The sequence below is a fragment of the Neomonachus schauinslandi genome, chromosome 5, assembly GCF_002201575.2.
Source record: "Neomonachus schauinslandi chromosome 5, ASM220157v2, whole genome shotgun sequence".
Lineage (NCBI taxonomy): Eukaryota > Metazoa > Chordata > Mammalia > Carnivora > Phocidae > Neomonachus > Neomonachus schauinslandi.
The window spans coordinates 90694332-90708826 of NC_058407.1; the positions used below are offsets into that span (position 1 = coordinate 90694332).

General features: G+C 44.3%; 1 protein-coding gene across 1 annotated transcript in view; it reads left to right on the forward strand.

Moving 5' to 3' along the window:
* The first annotated feature begins 5588 nt into the window (after window positions 1-5588).
* Window positions 5589-14495, forward strand: part of GRIN2B (glutamate ionotropic receptor NMDA type subunit 2B) — a 417812-nt gene continuing 408905 nt past the window's right edge. Inside the window, exons 1-2 of the mRNA XM_021690583.1 lie at window positions 5589-5827; window positions 6825-7253. The gene's annotated coding sequence lies outside the window, so the exon portion shown is untranslated. The remainder of the gene's footprint in view (window positions 5828-6824; window positions 7254-14495) is intronic.

The following is a 14495-nucleotide window of genomic DNA, read 5'->3' on the forward strand; positions in this document are numbered from 1 at the left end:
GAAGACTTTTTTAATTGTTGGGGCCGACAAGCAGGTCTTCAGGTGGGGGGGTAGGGGATGAAGGTTGTTTAACTATCCCTTTGAAAAAAGACTGCCTGGGTTGAATAATTAATATCATTATGATAAGAACAAAATAGAGATTCTTTTAAAAGAGTAATGATGGGAAAAAAAAATAATGATGGTGGTATCAGGATCTTAGTATGCTTGTGAGAGGTATTAAAATTGAATGCTCTTTGTTTCCTGTACACTCCAGGAGTTGCAAGCAAAAGAAGATGGATTGGATTCAGCAGAAGGTATTAATATGCATGTTGTCAACTGAGCCTTTAACGAATTATTTTTTCAAAGATAAAATTCGAATATTTTCTCTAGAAACTAAGAAGACTGTTTTACATTAGGTAACGAGCAGAGGCAGACTGACTTTGAAGCTAATGCAACTTCCGATTCCCAGCCTCTCACTTGGGGCCCTTTCTTCTAAGGCTGTGGGAGAGGCCCTAATAATGTGTCCAAATGTTTTAGTAAAATTTGCAAAAGTAGTATATTTTAACTGCAATCATTTAAGATTGCTGTCTCTTTCCACTCCAACTTTCTCTGATTTCCTCTTATACTGGGTGTCACTGGAGTGGTGGTGAGCATTTTTGAGATGAAGCTAAGTGGAGGCTGAGTTGGCAATAATTTAATTTGGGTTCAGTGAGATATATTTATACGGCTTGCCATCAGTTTCCTATAGAGTTAAGTTATTGCCAGCTTTCTCAATGAAGGAAAAGCTTCCAGGAAAACTCCATCAGCCCATTGTGCCTTCTCACCCCGCACTGTGACATGAAGTCTCAGAGAACATGTGCTCAGTGCCTCACCCCCTTACCTGAAGCTGTAGCCTGCTTTTGTATTCTGTAACGCTTTTTTTTCCCCCTTTCAGATTTGTCTCACAAATAGAATATTTGACAACTTAGAATTTTCTTTAAAGAATCAAAGTGTAATGCTTCCCACTAGAAAGCTGCTCCTGCTTTGCAAGTAGAGAACATCAACATTAAGGTTCTAGAATTTTTCATAGGCTGGGAAGGGAAACCTGAACATAGATTTTAAAAAGTTTCTTTAAGAGTTGATAAAGCTTGAGTTTGTTGCCACTTTGTCTGCAGTTTGGAAAGACACTTTGGGACATTTTAATAAAACAAGTGAGAAATGACAGACTGTTGTTTAGGCCATAGCTGAAGAGTTCTTTATTTTATATACACTTATTTATTGAAGAACTAAGAGAAAATTCATATAATAATTAATGCATATGAAATAAAAAATGACAAAAAGATTAGCATTGACATCAATAGAAATCAACCTGACATTAAGAAGCAAACTGCAACATTTTTTTTTCAAATCATACCACAACTGTAAGAAGAAAAGAGAAATTTTGAGTAATGAATAGGCTCCTGGATTGTTTGATAATCCAGTTACAGAAGAGGAGTGAACCAAATGAACACACTGGAAAAAGATTTAAATTTCTGGCTGGTTTGAGACAAAACACTAACATTGATGAAAATAATACAAAACTTGTAATACACGGTCAACTGGTTAATGAGTGGCATCAATTCAAGGGATATTTAATATTAACCACTCTACATGAAAACTTGAAATCCTTGAAACCGTGCAACTTCTATATAAAAGAAATTTGATAAAGGTTTTCCCTAATTTGACAGTGATTCTGAAAAACACATATTGCACTACTACCAATAAGAAATTTTTCTAAATGGTTCATAATGAAAAACAATTTTTGAGGAACCACAGTAAAGGATAGACTTGATTCTTTCTGTTATTTTCATATAAATGATATTATAAATCATAATGTGAAGAATATAAATAAAAAATATAGAAAAGCAAATATTACAGAACATTCAGGCAATAACTAATAAAATTACAATAATGACAAATTTTTGTGGCATTAATATCAAATAATTTTTTATTTCTCGTGATTTATTTTCTTGTTTTAAGTAAATACTCACTTTCACATCAAAATTTCTACTCTTTTCCTTAAAGAGGAACCCCAAATTGTAAACTTCAGGCCTTACCCTGTGGTATCGTTGTGTGATATGAAAGATGTTGTGAGATAAATATACCCCCCTCACCTCCTGCTTTTATTTATGTATTTATGTATTTATTTATTGCTGGGCAAGGCATGGGCTTTGCATCTGCTGACTGGGCCATGGACAAGAGTGTTTGCATCTCTTGGGATCCTCTCTTTTGGTCAAGAGAGCTGGCAGAATACCTCCACATTTCATTAGCAGCCTCAGGCAAGAGCTTTTCCTTCAATAAATGACGCTGTGAAATATAATCCAACATCTTGTCTTTTTAGAACATTGCTTTTTGTGCTTCCTGACTAGGAGTTAAGAAATGCATATTTGCAATGTTGAGAAATAGCGTTCCAAATTTCATGAATCAGGATGATCCTTGACAACAGTTTTATTGAAAGGCTTGTGGTCCTTAGAGGCACAGGTCATTCATGAGAAGTGCCAGGGAATGACAGGGAGTCTGAGAAATAAGGAGAGAGGTCTTCCCCCATTGAATGGACAATAGGCAATGAATACCACGGAGAAGAGATGCCACCTTCCACTCACAGGCTGCATGGTTCCTCGAATTAGATCTTCCAGAGCCAGAGTCAGCAAGACTACTTGGGAAAGCGGTTTCTAATAGTCATTAATAAAACCCCAAACAAACCAAACCTTAATATTTATTGAGGTCCAACCACATGTCTGGAATTGTGCCACTGTTAGAGGAGGTGATTGAGAGGAGGTGCCAGCCAGTTGACCCACAAGCTGGATCTGGGCAACTGGAAGCTCCTTACCCCCTGCTCTGTTCTTGGAATGTGCGTTCTACCCATTGTTCTCACCCTAGGAGCCACTTCAAGGATACAGCTTTGAGAGACTAATGGGTTGAGACCATCTGGACTATATACATGACTGAACCCCATGAAGGCCTCTATAAAACTCTTAAGATTCTGGTGGGCAGGTGTTGAGATCCATTTATCTTGCGGCTGCCCAAGACAAGCCTCGTAGGTAAGTTGTCTTGCTTATTAAAACTGCCACCCACCAATCCGGAGTGATCTGTCTCTTTCTTCAGTCTTTCCTTGCTCTCGTGTACAGTGACCAATTTAGAATTTCACCAGGGGAACTCCTGAGGTTGCTAACCAACAGTCAGGTGCTGGGAATAGATGGATCATGTAGATGCTGGTCTAGCTCCTTAAGTAGTTAAACAAGTAATTGGAAAGTTAGGAGATATACATACGTTTACAATTTTAAGTTTAGCCTTATGAAATTGCCTTTTTATTATAGGTCAATACTGGTTATTTCGTGTGATTGGCAGTTTCATATGATTGAATACCAGCCGTTTCATATGGTCCAACACAAAGAGCTTATGGCTTTATTATTTTCCTTTTGGGCCAGTTCTTCCTAATGCAAGACCAAATGACCAATTTGGTGTGTGTCGTTATCTCTGGTGCCTGCATCACGCATGTCAGTACCATCACCTTGTCATCTGATAACTGATCATACAAATTCCTCTACACATTTCCAAATGCAGGGGGTGGGAGTCAGGGGGATGGTGGTGAGGGCCATACCTCATTTAAAAACTCTTGCAGTTGTTACAGAAATCAATTCAGGCTTGGTTGACTGAAAATATCCTCAGATGAGGTGGGACTTGAGCTAGAAATTGAAGGAGAGGGTAGACTTTATTAGGGAGAGGGAGACTGAGAATTCATTCTTTCCTCTATACTTGCAAAAGTGAATGGGCTGGAATGGAATTCCTGGGTCCAGAAAGGGAAGAAAAGAAAATAGAGAAGAATGGCCCAATTTTGGTGAAGAGAATTGGGACAGGAAGGGGAAGGTGGGCCCTGAGGGGTTTTTGTTTTTGTTTTTGTTTGTTTGTTTTTGTTGTTGTTGCTTTTTAAAGTAGGTTAAAGGTCAACCCTTGAGTGAGTTTGGGTCTTATTCTGAAGGTAATGGCATTCCTGGGAGACTTAAGGAAGTGTTTCAGGAAAGCTCCATGGGGTCCTTGCTCTGCATCTTACACCCCTCCTGGAATCCATGTTCTAACAACTGGAAATCTGCACATAGATTGGTTTGGGTTGGCTGTTGTGTATCAAGGGGCACAGCAACTCTGGAGTGGTTCTATAGTTCTCCAAAGAGGTGGAAGTTCAGCCCTATCCTGTCTTAGAAAAACAGTAATACCATTACTGAGAAAGAATAATTTTGTGTTTGTGTTTCCATATAATGCTCATGCGTTTGTGTGTGCCTTTAAAAATCTTAGATGCAACCATTAAACCTAACAAAAACTAGGAAACATGAAAAGAATTAGGTTCAGATATATTATGACTACTGTCTGGTCTATAGGACCTAATACACATCTGATGTATTTTACATAGATCAAAGCTCCAAATTACTAGGTGTCACTACTTCACACAGGAGTATTACCTGTGTGTTTATATGGCTGCTTCTCAGGAACGTTGGTGAGAAGTTCATGATGTAACCAATATGAAAATGGTCCACCACTATAATATGCTGGATCTTTGAAGAGACAACGGATCAGAATAAAAAAGGTGCTTACACGATGATATTAATATTAAAAATAATAATACAGGTGGTGATAAGTGCTATTAAAACAGAAAACAGTTTAAGGGGGAGAGAAACGAGTGGATGTTTGCGTTTTACAAGAAGGTGGGTTTGTAAATGCCGTGAGATGTAGTTTCATATAAGGATTATTCACCTATCTCATCATTCTCTCTCATCAAGGTCTTTAAGTAACAGGATCTACTTTAATAAAAAAATGCCAAACTCCTGGAACCTTCACTAGTCGTCAGCAAAGCACACATATAATCTGTACTACACAATTTAGCCCTTAATTGAGTTTGCCTTTCTTTGTTTCCCATTGTTTTCCCGTCAGCCTCGTGGGCTCAAAATAGACCTTAAGCTTCTTGAAGGCAAGAACCCGGCTTTAAACTGCGTCCGGCACATGCGCTGCACGTACGAAGCAGAGGCTGGTTTGTGGAAAAGAGAGCAAGGGTCTTAAATTTCAAGCTGCAGCTCCGCCTTTGAGACGCTTTCCGCAGCCGAGTGCGGCCGCCCACCGGGGGCACTGTCTCGCTCCCCACACCCCTTAGCTGCCCTTCCTCATTGCTGTGCCCCACTGCGGCCAGCAGGAGGCGCCACGGACTCGGGTTAAGCCTTTTCCCCCTTTTCCTACCCCACTTCCCCCAGCACGTGACGTGGGAAGCTGCCTCCGCCGGAGTCTTAGCAATAGGAGTGAGGGGGTGACGGGGTTTGGGGGTGGGGTGGGGTGGGGGGTGTGGAGAAAGAGGACACGCACGCACACACACGCGCTGGGAGCAGAAACATCCTCCTTAGCTTCGTGGGTTTCTCCTCCCACCAGAGCCAGTGTGTGAGAGGTAGGTGGGGGGGGGCGCGTTTTTGGGTGTGAGACCCAAATCCAGACCAGGCAACCTGTGATCTCCCGCCCAACCCCCTTCCCCCGACCCCCCTTTTTTTTTGAAAAGGGAAGGTTCCCCCCCCAACCCCTTTTCAAAAACCACTTCCTTCGGCTTCTTCACCTCTAGGAAATCTCGGGGCTTTGCTCTTATCGAAAGTGTTCGTCAGGGTGATTTTTGATGACCACAGTCCAGAAGTGCTGGCGTCCGAATGCATTTTCTTTGGCTTTGCCAAGAAGAGTCGTGAACTTCAAAACCCCCGACACGGATTATCAATCCTGCTTTGCAGGAAGGGAAAACCCTCAATCCCCGGCCACCCGCCACCCCTCTCCGGAGCTTCTGCAGTCGCCCAGGCGCTCGGAGTCGGTACGTAAATGTTCGCTTTGGAGTCTCCTGTCTCAGTGTTGAGGTTTGGGGGTGTCAGGGAGATAAAGGGTCGAAGCAGTGGAACCGTTAACTAACCTGCTGTTGGGTGAAGCTCTTGAATCCAGCAGAACCCGGCACTTGCTAATTTGGACGTGGCTTTTTAAAAAATATATATTTTTTTACGGTGAAAGGGGAGGGCTCCCTCTGGTCTTTTTTTGGGGGGGGGGTTAATCCCCTTACCGAAAAGAGAGGTTGGGCATCGGTGCCCCGGGCCGGAGCCACGCGCCGCGACCATCCGTCCAATCGACACGTTGCAGGTGAAGCCCCGTGCGCTGCACATCAGCGCGGCGGCGGCGTGAGTGTGCGCGGGGGTGAGTGTGCGCGGGGGTGAGTGTGAGTGCGCGCGCGGGGGCGCGTGCGCGTCGGGGGCGTGTGTGTGTGTGCGCGCGTGTCAGTGTGCCCCTTCCAAGAAATGCCCAGTGTGCACCCAGTGCACAATCAGAACCCATTCAGCACAAGCGCGGGGTGGGAGGAGGCGCTACCGCTGGAGGCGATGGGGAGAGCGAGACAGACATGTCGGCAGCAATGCAGATGGGGCTGGGGGCCGCACTTGCTGGCGAGTTAAGTGGGGATTGTGCTTCTGCGTGTGTGCGAGTGTGTGGAGTGTGTGTTGCTCTGTGGTGCCGCTTCTCCCCCCCTTCCTCCTTCCTGCCCGCTGCCTTCCTTCGCTCGCTCCCTCCCTCTCCCCTCTTCCATTCAGGTTGGCATTCCCACCTCTCATCCATGCCTGTCCCAGGAATGGTATAGCCAGACCTTTTCTGAATTATTTATAGAACGGTGCCGGCAGTTTTCCATCCCTCTCGTGTGCACTCTGTGGGAAATGCGGGGTTTCCTGCCCCTTTTCCTTAAAACGAATTGATATCTTTTTCGGAATGCATTTTTCTCACCCTCCGGGGACACTCGAATCAAACCCTGACCGCCTCTTTTTCCCCCTTAGGAAGGGGACGCTTTGGGAATGACCATGCTCCACGGAGGGACAGAGCCGGCCCCCAGCTTCTCTACACAGATCCTCCTCCACTAAAGCTCCAAAAATCAAAAACCGTGATTGCCAGAAGAATCATTAAAAAAATAGCCCAGCCACTAACCTCACATGCAAATGGAATAATTACTCTGGATTCTGCATTGTGAGCTGCTCTCCATATCCTGAATTACCTTTGAATTCAGTCTTTTTTTCTTTGAATTTGCATCTCTTCAAGATACAAGATTAAAACAAAATTCACGCTAAATTGGATTTTAAATTATCTTCCTTTCATTTATCCTTCGTCTTTCTTATGTGGATATGCCAGCGAGAAGAGGAGACTGGACATTCCCAACATGCTCACTCCCTTAATCTGTCCGTCTAGAGGTTTGGCTTCTACAAACCAAGGTAGGGCAAATTCTGTTTTATTTCGTTTCACCTGGGGTAGGGATTCCTTGTTTATCTCTCTCTTCAAATCCCTCAAGTGGAATTTTTGGAAGAAAAGGCGACAAGATAAGAAAATAATGCTGTTTGGGGAAAAAAGGCTTATTACAAAGGGGGAAATCTCCCATGTTATATCTTTCCCTTCCTCATCAAACAGGTTTCGGGTTTTGGGGAGGCAGTGGGGGTGGATGTATGTAGGGACGGAAGACGTTGGGTGGCATGAGGGTCTATGTATGTAGACATGCATGGGAGACTTGTGTGATTTTTGAGTTAAATAGCATTTTATTCACCCAGGGCTACAGCTCTGATTTTTATGGGAATCTAGAAAAAAAAAAATTTTTTTTTTCAGGCTAGCCTTTTCCCCCGTTGCCACTTCCATGCCTGTCTGTCTCCTATTCTCTACCTTCCTAGGAATTTTTTTTTTTAATGCCCTTTTAAAAAATGAAAATAATGATTGCTGTGGTTGTTGCCCTGAAGTCCACTTGCTGTCTAAAGCATTGACACCGGGCCCAGAGATCCCAGGAGGCCTACTGCAGAGGGACAGGTCTAGGTGGGAAATCTGGCTGGTCTAGGAACACCTGGAATTGAAGGATGCTGCAGGTTAAAAGGACTTCAGTCTCATGCTTGCTGAGAACGAATTCTGTCAGTATTCTCCTTTTAATTGATATTTTTTTCCTGTGCTATTATTTTTGAGCTGTAAATTTCTCCTTCTGTCTACACATCTATTTATACCCACACATCCTCCAAGCAAACTGTTACTTCCACACTCTTGCAAAATGGCTATCTTGCAGAGTTCTAAAATGCTGTGCATGAGGAAGGGGTGCAGAATTCGACACGTGAGTCTTTGTGTTAAACAAAGAGATGTGCCGTTTGCATGTGTTCGTCTTGTACCTTCAAAAGAGAATGAAGACTTTATTTTTTTTCCTCCTCTCGTCAATTTTTACAGTATATGAAATGTGGCTAGGCAGTATTTTTTTTTATGTACTTGAAAAGAGAAATAGCAGGAGAAACGGAAAAGACTTAGCTAATGACTCTTCAGTGAGGCACTCATGCAATGCAAGACAACTCCTGAGGCAATCAGATCATCCACAGGCTGGAGGGCCATGATGGCGAGCTGGTGTGCTCTTCTCCTTGGTCCACTGACCGTACACCCCCAAACTCTAAGGGTGCTCAAATGCAGGAAACGGGTTGAGATAAAGATCTTCAAAATCGGGCGCCTGGGTGGCTCAGATGGTTAAGCGTCTGCCTTCGGCTCAGGTCATGATCCCAAGGTCCTGGGATCGAGTCCCGCATCGGGCTTCCCGCTCCTTGGGAGCCTGCTTCTCCCTCTGTTTCTCTCTGTCTCTCATCAATAAATAAATAAAATCTTTAAAAAAAAAAAAAAAAAAAAGATCTTCAAAATCTTGTAGCAGAATCATGGGTATCGATAGTCTCTCTCAAAGTATTCTCCCCCCAAATCTTTTTTTCTGGCGTTTTTAATGACTATACTTTGAAGCAATCCAAAAATACCAAGGGGATGTGGGGGAAGTAGGAGAAGATCTTTGTCCCTCAACATCACACCAGAAGATAGTTCTTTATTGTCCAGAAAGGATGGATATCATCCACACTCACCGCCCCCCCCCCCCGGTTTCGTTCTTTTGAGCATTTAACTGGTAATCTGTACCCATCTGTACTGTCGGCAGAATGGGAGAATGGGATCCCACTTTGAACCATGTTCTCACCATGTCTACAAATAGCTGAGGTTATCTGGTGTGTGTTCACCTTACAGACACCTGAGCTGGTTCTCCATCTGCTTCTACTCCTTCAAGTGGGAGGATGTATTCTTAATTTTACTTCAAAATAGAACAGAGGTATGGGTGAGAACAGCAACTCCATGTGCACTGGTTTCCTACGTACAGATGAGCAAGGTGAGGTGGGTGTCCTTAGGGCCTATGCCCCTTTTCTCATTCCTGGTGCCTGCGAGAGTGCCCTACAGGGATGAGGTCCTTCGTCGTATTGGTTGGTGACCAGGTTGACAGCAGACCTTTGGACAGAGTTTCAGCCACATTCTCCTAGAATGCTCATGGGATTAAGCCAGGTTCTAGGCCATCCTTAGTTGGCCCTAAAGCTAGACAAAGGACAAGAGGTTAAAAGGGGAGGGTGGTGGGGACTGGGTGGTGGGAAAGCTACAAGGAGAAGGGGAGGCGCTTATTAGGATTCAGGGTGGAATCACCACCAAATGGTCTGCACCTTTACTACATCCAAAGCCGTTTTGGATCCCTGATGGGGCAGGTGTGTCCTGTCCCCGTGAGCAGTCTTGTCGAGGCTGTGACTCAGTGGTGTTCTAGGCTGTCTCTGGGCCACTGTTCTCTCTCTCTCTGTTTTCCCCCCTCATGGCACAAAGAGCTGACTGGGTTCTATTTTGTCTTCTCTCCTTCTGCCACCCTCCATACAGTGTGGGTTACCTGAGGAAGAAATGTGTCTGCTGGTGGGAGGAAGAGCAAATTTAATTTCAGTTGAGGAGCCTCCGTGATGTACAATTAAGAAAAAAAAAAAAATAAAAAAACACTAATGGGAAATAAAGACTTCTCAGGCAAGCCCTGCCAAGGAGTTTAGATTGGTGATTTGAAGGGAAGCAGAACAACATGGTTGCCTTCTATCCCTGTGTGTTTCAGGTGTAGCAAAGCATGACGGCTCTGGGACCACAGAGCCATGTGACCACCCAGAGATACCTGTTCACGTGCAAAGAGAGGAGCAGGGTGTGCCCCTCAATCATCTCATTTCTTCTCAGCATTGGTTCCATTCCTAGGAAGCCTGTCTGTCTGAAGAGTCTTGCTTTGCCACTGCATGTGTGTTGTTTCGGGCAGGGATAGAGCAGAGAAAGCAAAGAAGTAACGAGGCAAAATTAAGGGAAAGGAGGAGGACCAACACATTTCTCTAGTCACTACTTTGCACACCAAATGCCTTTCTTGTAGGTTGAGTGCGAAGAGCGACTCCCTCTGGTGAAGGGGTGAACGGCAGGTTGATTTTGTATTCCTCTTCACCTCCAGAAGGATGGCTTCAGAACCTTGATCATCTTCTTTGACCTTCATGCGCATGCACCAGCCTTGTGTGAGGAGGGGAAGTGGGCACCTGGGCGGCGGACACACGGACTGAAATCGGTTGGGGGGATGAGTGAAGCCGGACAGGGAGAAACGAGACTGAGCTGATTCAGCCCTCGACCATATCATCATCGCCTTGTAAAAAACATTCTCCCATCTCCTCCATGAATGTGTTGAGCCCCGGATGCAGGGGTTTGCCCCCCTATTTTCGTGTTCAACAATACGAAGGTGAAGGTGACATGTTCACAACTGCTAACAAGTTAAAGCAAAAATGTCATGAATGTTTATGGAGTAGGAAATATAGCAGGCAGGGGAAAGGACAGGTTGTATGTGAAGAAACCATGGCAGAAAAATCAGCCTATAAAAGCCAGGGGCAGGAAAGAAGCCAGGGTGGAACTCACCATTCTAAAGGTTGGCAAACTGTTGTTCTGAGCGATAGCCTTTTCTCCTTAATAAGGAAGGCTGGGGCTGACAAAACCACTCATCTCGTGTAACTTGTTGAGGTCAGGAGTGGATATGCTGGAAAGTTAGGTCCTCTTTCCCCCCTGCCATTCTCCAGCCTCCTTAGAAATTCTAGAAATTTCTTCCTTTCAGTTAATTACATTTTCAGTCTCTGGTAGCGTGCATGCAATCGGATATGAGTGTCGTCTCTATAAATAAATATAGATCAAAAAGAGTTACTGGTCTAATGAATTGTTCACATTTATTAAAGTGCATCCCCTCTTTGAAACCACAGAAGAAGTCTCTAGGGAGAGTAGATTAGTGGTTGAATTGATATTATCTTCCAGAAGGATGCCGAAGCTAGAAGAACCGAATGCAGTTGGGATGAGGGGGAGTGGGCATTAACTCAGAGGAGGTGGGTTTCTGAGGGTGCGCCTGTGGCTGTTAATGGTCTATCTGTGGCCCTTACACCAAATCCATTGTGTGGATGTGCTTTTGGAGTTTTGCGAACCCAGAGAGGTGTGTTTGGGAACCTTTGGTTGGTTCGTGGATGATCTCCAACTACCTTATTTTTGTCTTTTCACTTTTAGTGCGTGAAGCTGAGGTTGGCAGAGAAGGTTGGCAGAGTGCATATGTTGGCCCTTTGTTGAAATCCTGCATGACTGCCCCGAGCAGAATGGCCACTCTGCTTTCTGTGCATCACCAGGGCTGGTTCATGATCATTACCATACTTTTATCCTAATTGTGTTTTTATGCTCTGTTTCCCTAAATTTGTGAGCTCCTTGAGGACAGGGAGGGATATTTATTCATCCTGGAATCATTTGTCCTTAACACAGTGCCTGGCACATAACAGATACTTGAAACAAAAAATACTAGGTAAGTGGAGAGAGGAAGGGAAATATTAATTAACAAATAAGGCTATTTGTTGTTTGTTCTGGCGGGTGTTGTAGGAAGGATGTGAAGGTAAGATGTTAGATGGGATCAAGAAGGTCAGAGCTCCGTGACAGTTGAGAACGCATTTACTCTGACCTTCTCATTTCACAGGTAAAGAAACAAATCCAGGGACACTAGGTGACTGGCTTAGGTTGTGCAGCAGCTTGGTGGTGATGCTCTGTGCGCCACACCACTGAAAGAGATGCGGAGGTTATCTGCGGGTGTCAAATGGCTACATTGGCGTTTGTCAAACTTTTTTGTCTATAGGAATCACCTGGGGGTCTTGTTAAAAATGGACACACTGATTCTCTAGGTCTGGGGTAGGGCCCAAGATTCTGCATTCCCGACACTCTCCAGTGATGCCAAAGTTGCACGCCCATGCATTCTGGGTCTACATCGTTCCTGAACCAAATTCTGTGTCATGGTTAACGTTGGCAGCTCCACATATATGTTCTACTTTTGGAACTTTCAGAATTTCTGATTTTTCTTAGAAAAGATCCAAGAGGAGCCTGTGTCTCTAAGGTCACCCATGTCCCCTCTTCTGTCACTCTCCCACCATGTGTGACTTTTTTGCCTCCTCTTCTTTTGTCCTCTGTGCATTCTTATTCTGGCCCTTTTCGTCACTGAGTCTTCTTTTTCTCTTGATGTTCTTCTCTAGAACACTCTAGATAGAGTTTATGTATTTATTAGTGTCTCTTAGTCTCTTTTCTTTGACACTCTATTCCTTTAACTTTATTTTTGTGTCTTTTGCTCCACATTATTCAACAAATGTTTGTTAAGTACCAGTATTTGTTGAACATTGTGTCATGAGAAAGAATTAGCTCTGGTTTGTACCTTCCGGTAGCTCATAATTGAATGGGGGAGACGTGTGTAAAGAGATTATTATATACTTAGGTAAGATCTGTGAGGAGGGAAGTCTGGGAAAATGAGGTGGGCTTCACGGAGGGGTTGATATTTAAACTGTGTCTTTAAGAATAATTAGGAGTTTTGTAGAAGGAGAGAATGGTCAGTTTAGGAGGATGGAGAGCAGATGGAGAGGCAAACTGGTATAAAAGGGCAAGCCTTCTGCTCTTCCTCACATCCCTTAACCTGGGGAGAAGAGCAACACAGAAATGTGCTGGTTCTTTGATTAGGAATTTCTGATTCCAAACGATGAGGCTAGAGAATAAAGTCAGGGTCTTCTGAAAAGGAAAAAAGGAGAGGTTCTTATTTCTGCTTTAGTTATTCTACAGTTAATGAATCCCACTCCTGTTTATTAGACTCACCTTTAGAATGAGCAAATGATTCAATTTTCATCTTAGATCACTGGATTGCAACTAACTTTGTTGATGGCCATTATAAAGAAAGGGACAGCTGTTAGTTGGTTTGTAGCCAAGGAGAGAGCTGGATCCTAGCCCAGGCCAAGGTACTCGAAATGAAGGACCAGCCTAGCCCCATGTGTTTCCAAAGTAGTGAGGTAGAGAGTTGCCATGCTATTCAGACACTGGCCACTTTCTTTAATGGCAGAAGGGAGCGATGGAAGAAGAGGCGCTCAGTTATTCCCAGGGAATTTACAGAATGCTTTTTGGTAGCCTTTTTAGCTGGCCTGGGGTTTTAGAAGCTTTCTTCATGGGGATGGAAAGACACCTTTAGCACTTGATTGAACGGTAGCTTGGGTGCCTCAGGGAGGATGGATTTGACATGCATGTTCCTCTAAATTTTATTTGCACTTTTTCTGCTGCCCATCCCTCTCCCTTTCACCCCACCCAACTTCCACCCATTTTCTCTGTATTGTGGTTTGTATTCATTTCATTAGCAAAAGGATCCTAAGCTCCCCTTGAGGACTTTTTAAAGATCCACTGCATATAAAGAGAGTATTCTGAGCCTGAGGTTTGTGGATCAGCCAGTGTCAGCACTGGCTGACTTGAGGGACATTCATTCCAAGGTACCTTGAGGGGCAGGGCCATGGAGGCACAGTGACAAGGCTGCACGACGAGGGGGGCGGGGAGAGGGGAGAGGGGAGAGGAGGAGACTCCAGGCTGGCCCCGAGGGATCGGCAGACGTGGAAGGAAAGAGAAGTACAGGCTTTGACCCTGCTTGGAGTCCAGCTTTACAGGGACAGGAATGTCTGGAGTGGAGTGCTTCCTAGATTAGGATAATTTAAGGTTTTGACTAATTAACTCACTCGACTCATAAAAACCAGGCTGTGTTCCACACACGCCATCCTACATGTCTTTGTTCCCTGCCTCGCGAGGACGGTGAAGTTCCTTCTTTAGAAAGAAATGTCAAGTTTCCATTTCTCATTAATCTTTATATAGAGTCTATCAGGCCTTCAGCTGGCTAGAATTTCCGAGGAAATCAGATCTTGTTTCTTTTTGAGAGGTGGGACTTCAAAACAACGGTGGATAAAAGCACTGCGTTGTTCAGGGAGGGGAGAAGAGAGGCTTCGAAGAAACTTGAAGCTGATGAGGTGATGTCTTTTATCCTTTACTCAAAGCTAATTGGACTCCGTGCAAATGCATAGACGTTCCGAAGCAATCCCCCCACCTTCTAGGGACCTCAGTCTGATCACTGAGCTGCCACGGTCACTGGTGTCTTTGGGTTAGAAGTGAGCTGTGTTCCGTGTGTGTCCCAACATGCACACACCCCATGCACCCATACACGCTAGGCTTGCGAGCATGTGCGTGTATTTGTATAGTGATTTACCTACCAAATCGCAACAGTAAAAAAAAATCTTAAATGCATTAAATATGTTTGTGGGGTTTAGGTGCGG